The 11,023-nt window shown below is 38.5% G+C and overlaps 1 pseudogene; it reads right to left on the minus strand.

The window, feature by feature from the left end:
* Window positions 1-6,841: 6,841 nt before the first annotated feature.
* On the minus strand, window positions 6,842-8,745 carry LOC104866099 (annotated as a pseudogene).
* Window positions 8,746-11,023: the final 2,278 nt, after the last annotated feature.

Raw genomic sequence — 11,023 nt, forward strand, 5'->3', positions numbered from 1 at the left:
CAGAGGCCACACTCTCTGAAATGCCTGACAATGACTTCCACTGAGTTTGTTTATACAGATGGTGAAGGACGCAGGAGAGGCAGCCTCCTGGGCAGAGCATTCCATCAACACACCATCGGCATCAGCCAGGCAGGACCGGCTAGTCTCTGTTACCCTGCACTAAAAACTTCCTCACTGAAGTATCACATCGCATGTCTCCTAACCAGGAATGAGAGCAAAGAAAATGGCAGCAAGACATGAAAAAGATTTTGAGGTGCAGTCTAAACCAGAACTGGAAGCCAGAACTCAAAATTCTGGATTTGTTAATGATATAATTCTGGAGCTATCATTTTTCTTATGCTCCCCTTTCTCACGCAGCAGAAAAACAAGTGAAAGCTCAGACTGAATTTAGAGCTGGATTTGACTCTTATCACTACTACAGTTTTGGCTACATGGCTTCTGTAAGCCTTAGTTTCCCTATCTGTGAAAAAATAAAAGAATGACAATGTTGCCTTAGGATTCTCCAGAGGAACAGAACCAGTAGGAAGTTTATAGACTTCAAAAAAGATTCATTGAGAAGAATCTCCTGATGTGATTGCTGAGGCTGACAAGTCCAAATTCTGCGGGAGAACCAAAGTTACATTTCAAGTCCAAAGGCAGTCTGGTACAGAGCCAGGAAGAATCGGTGTTTTTGATGAAGTCTAAAGGCAAACTTGGAAGAAGTTATTTTGCTGGGAGGTGGTCAGTAGTTTCCTCTCACTCCGGCCTGATTGGGTAAGTCCCCTCTGCATTTGTACAACAATCTGCTTCACTCTACTCCAAACCTACCATTTCAAATGTTAATCTTATCTAAAACCTCACAAAACACCCAGAACACTGTTTGGCTAAGTATCCGGGCAGCCAGATGTCACACAAAAGTAATCGTCACAATGATCAAGCTTCACCACAACCTGGAGAAAGTGAGCACTGTTTGTGAAGTATCTTTTTCAGGCTCACGCAGTAAACAGCCGTCACTATGGTTTCTTCACGCTTCAATGACAAGGTCAGGAGTCACTTTGACCCCACCCCCAACTCTCAAAGTATTTCTAATGAATCCCTTCTCTATATATCACTTCCAGAAATATTCATTCACTGGTGTGCAAAGCTTAAGTATCATTTCCAAGTGTTTTCACTGTGCACATGCATTTGCACTTTCTGAGAGCTCTACGATATGTCACTTGTGAGGTGTACAAAATCGTACAATCTCCTGCCCCCACAAATCCCTCTTAGAGATCTTCTTCCATAGTTAACTTTCTTTTGAAAACACCATCTGTTTCCTAGATTGAAGAGGAGAAGACTGTAGAGGACATGGAGATGGAGAAAAAGGAGCAGCAAAGTAGGGGAGAAACTTGAAAACAAAATAGCTAGCTAACCAAAATGGCCATGGCCATAAAATAGGCAGAGAAAACCATCACTTTTCTTTGGATTAATCCTAAAACTCATAAACTACAAGCCCAAGGCCCAGGGAAATAATTGTAAGAATCTATTTTCTTCAGACAGGCAATCTGACTCATGGTTACTGCAAGAACAGATGTCCAGGCACTAAGGAAAAGAAAATCTAGCAACATTGCCACCCTCCGGTCACTGTGGGAGCCACGGGAAACCTTGTCCTTCCTACTCAGGCAGTTTTCTACGGTAAAGCTCTGTGTGCAGCCTTGTCAGCTTGCTCCAGTCTTAAGAAAGTGCGCATGATGACGCTGCAGCTCTTTCAAAGGGCTGAAGGATTAAGGCTGTACTTTAGGGTGATCAGGGTTGCCTCCTGTATTTTATTCCCTACCACAAAGTCACTTGAGATCAAATTGCCACTTATGACCACACTGCCACGTTCCTTATCATCTAAGAATTTCTAGTCTTTGTGGGAAATACTAATAATCCAGTTTCACCACATAGCTTTTATTGGCGTACAGGAGAAAAAAAACCTCGGACATCTGGCCTTGGGTAGAAAATCTCTCAACAAATTCCCAATCAGATATTTCCTATTGCAAACTAGCAAAGCCAAGTAGTCCATGTCCTCTTGAGATAGTGATTCGGGCCTGTTGGTCCCCTTAAGAGGCCATCTTTACCCATCTCCCTCCTCAACTCCCAGGACCCTTCCAGCTCAATCCAACAAAGTAGATCTGGACCCTCATCAGCTCACAGTGAAAGGCACAGTGGGCTTAAGAGCGAAGGTCTAATGGGTCAAACCTTTAAAAAATTAGACAAATAATAAATTAGACTCTGCCCTTATTTTGTAATTGGTGGTTACAATAGTAACAAGCCTTTAAAAAGAAATATACAAAAAAAGAGAAATATATAGAATTACTCTAACAGTACTTTTTGTGTGTATGCTTGCTTGTTTGTTTGTTTGTTTTTCAGTACCAGAGATGTACTTAGGACCTTGCAGTTGAAAGGCAGGCGTGGTGCCACTGAGCTAAATCCCTGGCCCACTAAGAACATATTTTAATTTCAAATAAAATAAACGTATGAGAATTTGTGTATATATAAGAAAAAAGCTGATGTTCTTGTATTGACTTTTAAATTAGAATAATCTAGCCTATACATTACAAGCATTTATGAATACATTCCTAAGAGAAACCTGAAAATATCAAAGTATTTTACACAGGTTTATGAAACTGATTTCATTGGTATAAAAACAAAAGGTGGAAGAATTTTTGTGAAATAACTACAATCAGATATCTAAGACTTAGGTACCACAAATGAAAAATCACAAGGGATTCATGGCTATAGTCAAAACATCCGCTTATGTAAATTATGTAGTAACCAGTAAGGACTCTAGATTTTCTATTTTTAAAAAGATTAATAAAAAGTTGAAGATGTCAAATCTTAATTCGGAATTAAGGAAAACTGTTCATTATTTAAAAGTCATTAAACTCAAAGTACATATGGATTTATTGAACTTTGGAAATTTCTGGAGAATGTACAGGGGGTGATCAAACTATACACAGATACAGTGAATATTTAAATTTTTAAAAATGCATTTTAGTAGAACATGCATTGCCATCAATCCCCCTCAGAATGCCTCCTCCCACTCTGAACACAGCAATCACACCATTCCCGTCCCCCTCTAAGGCAGTTGTGCAAGTCTCTCTCGCCTTTAGTAGATGCAATAAGAATATGGTGACTGCTGTTGAGTGGCATCCAACAGAAAGGCAGGATGCTAAAATCACTACGCTACGTCTTCATACAGCTTCTTCTCCGGTTCTGGCACTGAGAGACTTCTGGCTCTTCCCCAAAGTCAAAAGGACCGTAAAAGAAATGTCTTGAAATGTTCAGATTATCCATGGCGTCATGACCACAAAACTAAAGATATACATGGAAGAGGACTCCAAGAACTACTTCAGAAAATGGTAGGAGCAATGAGACAAGTATGTGTGAAGCAAGGGCAAGTATTTTGAGGGGAGTAAGAGCGATATGTCTTTTACTGTAATAAATTTATTTTCATTTAAATATTCACTACAGTTTATGATTACAATTCATAATGCTACTTCTTCTTCACCCTGGCTGTCTAGGTACTAAGTAATAAGATTTTTTTTAAAAAATTGTTTCTTGTCTTCCCAACTGGAATAGTCTGAACAGATCATAGATTTTTAAAAGGCACAAATAGTTACTAAAACAAGATAGAACAGGGAGGAAGAAATCATAGGAAACATACTCCACCACATTGAGCACAGAAAGGATACTCAGCCCTCCCCTAAAGAGATTTGTTTACTAAATGTCTAAAATAATTAACAGAACACACTATAAAGAAAAGTTTATTACACGGCAAAATGAAAATAAATGCTGCTGTGACCAACTTCCATCGAAACAATACACACACTTCCCCAAGGAGTTGAAGACATCAAATTACAACGATACAAGCACACTCATGTTCAAAGCAGCACAATTCGTAATAGCTAAATCTTGGAATCAGCTTATATGTTCATCAACAGATGAATGGATAAATAAACCGTGTTATTACACACAACAGAGTACTACCCTGCTGTAAGGAAGGACACGGAAGTCATTTGTAGGAAAATGGATGCACCTTGAGACCATAACGTCAAGTGAAACCAATCAGATACACAAGATTAAATACCACATGGTTTCCTTTGTATGAGAAACCCAACATATGAATAAAGAACAAAATAAAAGTTAGATGATAGGACACAAAGAAGTAGATATTTCTCAAATGTTGAAGGGGATCAAGAGATGGAGTGAGAGAGAAGGGAGAAGAAAGGAGAAAAGGAAAGATGAGAGGGAAGGAACAGAAGGGGGCTGTGGAAAGAATTAAGATGCGTTGTAGACACACACCAACTCCCACAGCGAGTGTAACCAGTATGTACCGCGAATACGTACTATTACAGTGCGGGGGCGGGTACCAGGGATCGAACTCGGGTCCTTGCGCTTGCAAGGCAGGCCACCGAACCGCTGAGCTAAATCCCCGGCCCTGTACTAGTACAATTTAAAGTTTGTAAAACAAAACACACACAAAATATACACACATGAAACCCTGCCATGTGCTTTGACCTCTGGATCTAACAATACAAAAAGCCTTTAACACTCTTACAGGTGTTGTTAGTTTTTAATGCTTTTTGCATGAAATTTAAACCCCATTGTCCATGGCATGGCTTGTTCTTTTTCACTGCATGAATGTAGGGAGTCAGCACACAGTTACAAGAACTACCATTCAAGAATCAGGCTGTAGAAGAGGCATGCTCCGAGGAGGTTAGACACAACTTTCACTTTAGCAAGTATATTAGAGGTAATATTTTAGTTTAATTTTTATGCAGTGTAAAAATCAATTCCCCAAACACAACATTTCAGCCACCAACTTTGCCAAAGACGTAACAGAAAATAACTTCCATCGATTTAATTTTAAATAAAAAATGAGAAACATTTGATGGTGAAAAAATGAGGATAAAGGGACCACTTTTTTCAAAAAGTCTCACATTGAATTAACTGTACTTAATTTATGTCTTGCAAATATCTTTGATTCCTATATGGTCCCACACTTGGATATTGATTTACTCTTGTTTTGTTCATTAATCTCATTCCCTTTCCTGTCTCTCCCAGACACCACTCTGCTTTTGATATGGTTCTTCAATCATAGCTATCCTTTTAATATACAGTGTCGTGTGTGTTTGCATTTAATTCACATAAACCCCGGTTTTCTCTATATAGACACTTTACTTTGTTTATTTGTACCACTTAGTACTTACTAGGTGCTTAAAAATTATCTGTGGTGCTGTAACTCTGGTTTTCTTTTTTAAAACATTGTTGTTTCTCATGGCTGAATATAATTAAAGAATGAGCTTTCCAGGACATCATACATTTCAATCTCCACTGCCCAGTGGTAAGAGACAAGACAGGCTGCTTGAGGCCATTGTCCACTAAATGCTGCAATATTCATCGTTTCATATTTCCTTTCACAATTAACTTTGGAAGCTTTTTGGCAGGGCAGGTAATAGACCCATTAGTGGGATTCCCAAAGTGTAACATACACATATTTGATCTCACTAACTTTAGCCAGATTGTTCTCCAGAAGGTTGCACCAGATCACACACCCACCAATATTACATAGAGCTTCTTATGTCTTCATATTTCTACCACTTTAGGTTTTCAACTCTTACCTATTGATTTTGCTATACTGATGGGTGTGGAATAATGTTTCATTGATTAGGTTGCATTTATTTAGTTACCAATGCGCTTGAACATCTCTTATCAGAGATAATCACGTTTCCGCTTTCTTAAATTGCTTGTTCAGAACTCCTGCCCATTGAGGAATTGGATTCTCCATCTTTGACTTAAAGAGTTATTCCTATATTACAATATTAAAGTTTTAGACATGGAAATTACTTTCCCTCAATCTAGTTTGTTATTGTCTACAGCATGAATTATTAACTGCAAATTCTTATTTTTGAGGTACTCAAATCCATATATTTTTTACATCAACTTGCATTTTCCTTTTTGGTCCTATTTTTAAAAGGTTTTCCATACCCTTAAGTCACAAAATGATTCCACTATTGTTGCTACTATGACTTTTTAATTTTACTTTCACAGTTTCAGCTTCATTCATGTAGAAACTATCACTGTATATGGTACATGGCAAGAATTCAATTTTAATTTTGTCTATACAACTATTATTTCCCCCACTTGTTTGTGTTATCTTATTATGTAACAAATTTATGTATGAGTCCTTCTTTATTTTTTTCTGTTTCTTTGATGTTTGCCTGTTTCTATGCCAATATCAAACTTGTTTTCAATATTATTGCTTTGTAACATGTCACAATCTATTGTAAGACATTTGTTTTTGTTTTGGTTTGGTTTGGTGTTTTCAGTATTTCAAAACTATTTTTCTCTTGAAGTGTATTTTGGATAAAATAGTTGAAGATAGATTACAAGGGTGTATTATACAAAAGGACTAGAAAATAATTTGAGAGTATTTTAAGCACAAGGTCCTGACACACTCATAAACAGGTTTTCTCCTAAGGCTGCAGGTCAGAGCTGGTAGCCTTCTGTATATACCACAAGATGAAGATGCTTTCTTCATTAAAAATGGCTATTTATGTGTGATAAACCAAAGCTACGTCTTGCAGAGTAAACTTTTCTCCATCAAAAATCCCAAAAGTCATACTAATAAATCTTTCAGTTTGAAATCTGAATCAACTCTATAAAATGCAAAAACATTGTCTAATCAAAATATTTGTAATATTATGCACACCTCTATAGGGTTAATCACTATTTTCAGCAACAACTCCTTTAACTGTTTCCATTGGTTTTTACAGTAAATAAATTATTCCAGTTTTATGAAACCATATCAAATGAAACAGCCAGTCTAGCTGAACTATATAAAAGGATAGCATGTTCTGTCCTTTTTACCAGTTTTCCTTTTTCCAGAGAATAAAGTACTTGTGCTTCACATCAAACACATGTCTATCTGCCCCACTTTCTCCCACAAAAGATTCATCTTCTTCTGAGCAGTTTTCATCATAGTCTTGGCTTTCTTCACCATCTTTACATCCCAAAGAGCAGAAACATCACATGGAGTACAAGAGGTTACCAAATGCTCGACTCCGGGTTACTAAAGTGGGTGGGACAGATTCTTCCCACTTTCTTTGCCTAGTGACACCCAGAGACTCTCTTGCCTGGATTGCATAGTAGGCATTGTCTTTATCATGCATGTCAATACGGAGACTTCGCAACTCATTCTCTAAAACTGTCCACTGAACCTTCTTAGCATTTAGAGGCATTCTGGGTCCCTGGGTATTCTTTGCCTTGGACTGTAAATTTTTCAAGTTCTTTCTTTCTCTAATTTGTTTTGCCAGCTATCAGATTTCCATTTCTTTGTCTACACTTTCAGATTCACTGTCATAATCTCCAGCAGCTGTTCTTAACTCTTCTTCTTTTGCTAACTCTTCCAATTTCTTCATGATAGCAGATCTATACAATCAGCTACATATGGCCTTTGAAGATCACTGGTATCTTATCATATTTTTGATGAATTCATTGAATCCAAGTATTTTTGAAGATCCAAAATATAATGATCTCGCATTTCCAGCTCACAATCTCATTCCCTTTTCTTCTTAGGCTCCCCAGGTTCCATTTTCTTCTTGCATGCTACCACTGCTTCCAGCATGAAGCTGGGGGGGGGTCTCCTCATCATTTTTTTGTTTGGTACAGCTGAATGAAATCTGTTCAGCACTTCATTCACTTTATTTCCTTCCATTTTGGTTTTCACTCAGTGAGCCAAAAGCTTATCACAAGCCTCTGTTTTAACTTCACCATCCTCAGTCAGGGTCCTGGTCTCTTTGACAGGGAACCCTTCAGCCAACAAGTCTATAAATATTTTCTGATCATCTTCAGGAAGTTCAGCTATTCTCTTCATATCACCTTTGTTTGCTACAACAATAAGAGCTTTGTTTATAAAGAGGGTCCTGATATTCTGGAAGAGCTCTAACTGTTCTTTTAATCTCTATCTCAGACAAATCCATCACACACAAAACTGTAGGTGAGCCAGGGCTGTGATAGCTTGCATTTCAGTGGTGCTCCAATCCTCTAGCACATGATCCAAAACCACTGGAGTATGTACAACTCCTCAATGTAGATACTTATAATTCATGCACCTTGAAGCAGAGACTTCGTGGTAAGTGAATACAGCTGAACATCCACATCTGTACCCCTCACCTTGTTGGTAAAGCTGGATTTCCCAACATTTGGGTACTCATGCAAAAGCAGAGTCCTTGTATTTGGATCAGTGGTTGGCAAGCAGGACAAACACTAACGCACTTGTTCCAAATGCTCCAAACTCTGCTTCTGCCTCTTGATAATAATATTATTCCACATCTGCCCACAGGGAGCCCACTTCAGCTGCTTGCAACAACTGTAGAGAGAATCTCCATATTTCATTAGCCACCCATAATCTTTAGCAACACTGTCCACTAAAGTTTTGGCAATATTTGTTTGTCCCAGAGCCAACGTGTAATGAGCCTTCTCATAGAGAATATTCATCAGATCGTAAAATGGATGGATATCATCCAATCTGGGAAAATCTGTTAGGATCTGTGAGAGTGTGTCATGGTAATTCTGCCAAATAAATTTGACTCTTCTCATGTAAAAATGTCTAAGGCAGTGAATTTGAAAGGGTTTATAAATAATTCTTGGAGTCTTTTGTTGAGTTTTTGACAATGTCAGGTCAACAAAGTCCTTGGCAGAGGGCACCACTGAGATCTTCCTAAAGTTGTAGTGCATGGTTGGCAGCACAGGAGACTTGGCATAGTGAACAGCTGTTTCTGTTTTTTTTAAATTAACTTTCTCTCTCTGAGCTAAAGTTTTGATTGGGATTGCATCAAACTTTTTGATTAGATTGGGAAGAATTGACAGCTTTACAATGTCATCAACTCAACTTCTAATATTGTGTCCTTATCCATTCAGATATTTTACATTGAGCTGGGGGTGTAACTCAGTGGTAGAGCACTTTCCTACCATGAGCAAGGACTTGGGTTCAACCCCCACCAAAAGTAAGGTGAACAAGGCTTTAAATGTATATACCCATTTCAGTAGAACATAATACGTCATTCCAACAGTCACCAAGCAGCTGTCCATCCTTCTTCACTCCTGTGTATACAAAACATGTCTGTCTGAGGTCCTGCTTTCAATTCTTTTGGGTACATACCCAGGAGTGGACTTGTGGGGTTAAATGATAATAGTATACAAGGGCCCCAGTTTCTCCACATTATCATCAATTGTGTTTGTCAGCTTCATGTTACTTTAATAAATAACCAAGATAATCAGAAAAAGGTTTGCTTGGGCTCACAGTTTTGGAATCCACATGAATGATTCCATTTTCTCTCCTATCACAGCAATTATACTTCTTTTTAAACAGTTTTGAGTGTTTTCCCTACAGTTGCAATATGCTTTCACAACAAATGCAAGCATACTTTCACATAGGAAAAAAAGAATTGATAAACTGGATTTCATTCAAATTAGAAATTTCTGCTCTGTGAGAAACACTGTTGAGAAAATGAAAATACAAGCCACAAACTGAGAGGAAAGACATTTGTAAAAGTCATCTGCTAAAGGACTGTTGTCTAAAATACAAAGAAACTTTGAAACTCAACAATAAGAAAACAAACAGCCTTAAAAATGTGCAATGGGCCTGAATAAACACCCCAGCAAAGATAATATACACGTGACAAATAAGCACATGAAAAGACGACCCACACCTCTGGTCATTAGGAAGATGGAGATTAAAGCAACAACGAGACAGCAGTGCACACTGCTGTGGTTTGCATCTGGAATGTGCCCTAAAATTCTCACATGCCTGGGAGGCTACTGGATCGTGGGATAGCTATAGCTGACTGGGTATGAGGTTAGGTCGCCTAGGAGGTGGGTCACTAAAAGGCGGGACCTGGAAGAATGTATCATTCTCTCCAACTCTTTCATTTTTCTCTCTGCTTCTTCGCCACCGCGATGTGATCAGCCTTCCTCCACCAGACCCTTCCGCTAGGCCCTCCCTGCCTTGGAGTCAGCTGAGTATGGTCTGAAATACCTAAAAACCATGAGCCCAAATAAATCTCTCTCTTCGTAAGTTGTGGACGTCACATGTTGTGTCTCCACAAGGAGGACGAGGACTAAGGCATATGCTTGTTAGAACGGTCAACATCCCGAATACCGACAGTACCAAATGCGTCGCAATAACGTGCAGGGGGAGGAGTTCTCCTTCATTGCTGGCAGTAATTTAAAAAAGATACAGCTGCTTTAGAAGACAGTGTGGTGGCTTCTTCCAAAACTAATCATAGTCTTATAGCATTCGATATTTGCACCCCTTGGTATTTATTCAAAGAAATTAAAAACTTATGTTCACATAAAACCTGCACGCAGATGTTAAAAATGGCTTCTTTATTTATAATTGCAAAACTGCGAGACAGCCAAGGTAGCCTGTAGAAGATGATGGATGAATAAACTGTCACATATGGAGATGATGAATGATGACATGGACTCTTATGCTGTGACAAAAAGTAATGAATTACCAAGCTATGAAAACACAGGGAGAAAATTTAAATGTATATTAACTAAGGCAGAGAAGCCAATTTGAAAATGTTGTATACTATAGAGTTCTGAATATATGACATTTTGGAAAAGGTACCTGTGGAGACAATGACAACATCAGTGGTTGCCACTGCTTAGAAACGAGGCAGGGATAAATAGTCACAGCCCCGAGGGTCCTTAGGGCAGTGAAACCGTGCTGTGTTGTGCTATGATGGAGACAGCTGTTATTATAAATTTGTCCAGATGCATAGAATGTACAACAGCAAAACTGAGACCTCATGTAAACTTTAGACTTGGGAGGATAATTATGGTACAACCATGTAGGTTCAACAACTGTGAAAACTGTACACCACTCTGTTGGGCGCACACACTGATAATAGGGAGGACTAAGCATGGCATGGTTGCAGCAGGATAAGAAAACACGTCGGTACCTTCTGCTCAATTTTGTTATGAATCTAAATCTTCTCCTAAAAAATGT

The sequence above is a fragment of the Fukomys damarensis genome, unplaced genomic scaffold (assembly GCF_012274545.1).
Source record: "Fukomys damarensis isolate Sample0158 unplaced genomic scaffold, DMR_v1.0_HiC HiC_scaffold_18, whole genome shotgun sequence".
Classification (NCBI taxonomy): domain Eukaryota; kingdom Metazoa; phylum Chordata; class Mammalia; order Rodentia; family Bathyergidae; genus Fukomys; species Fukomys damarensis.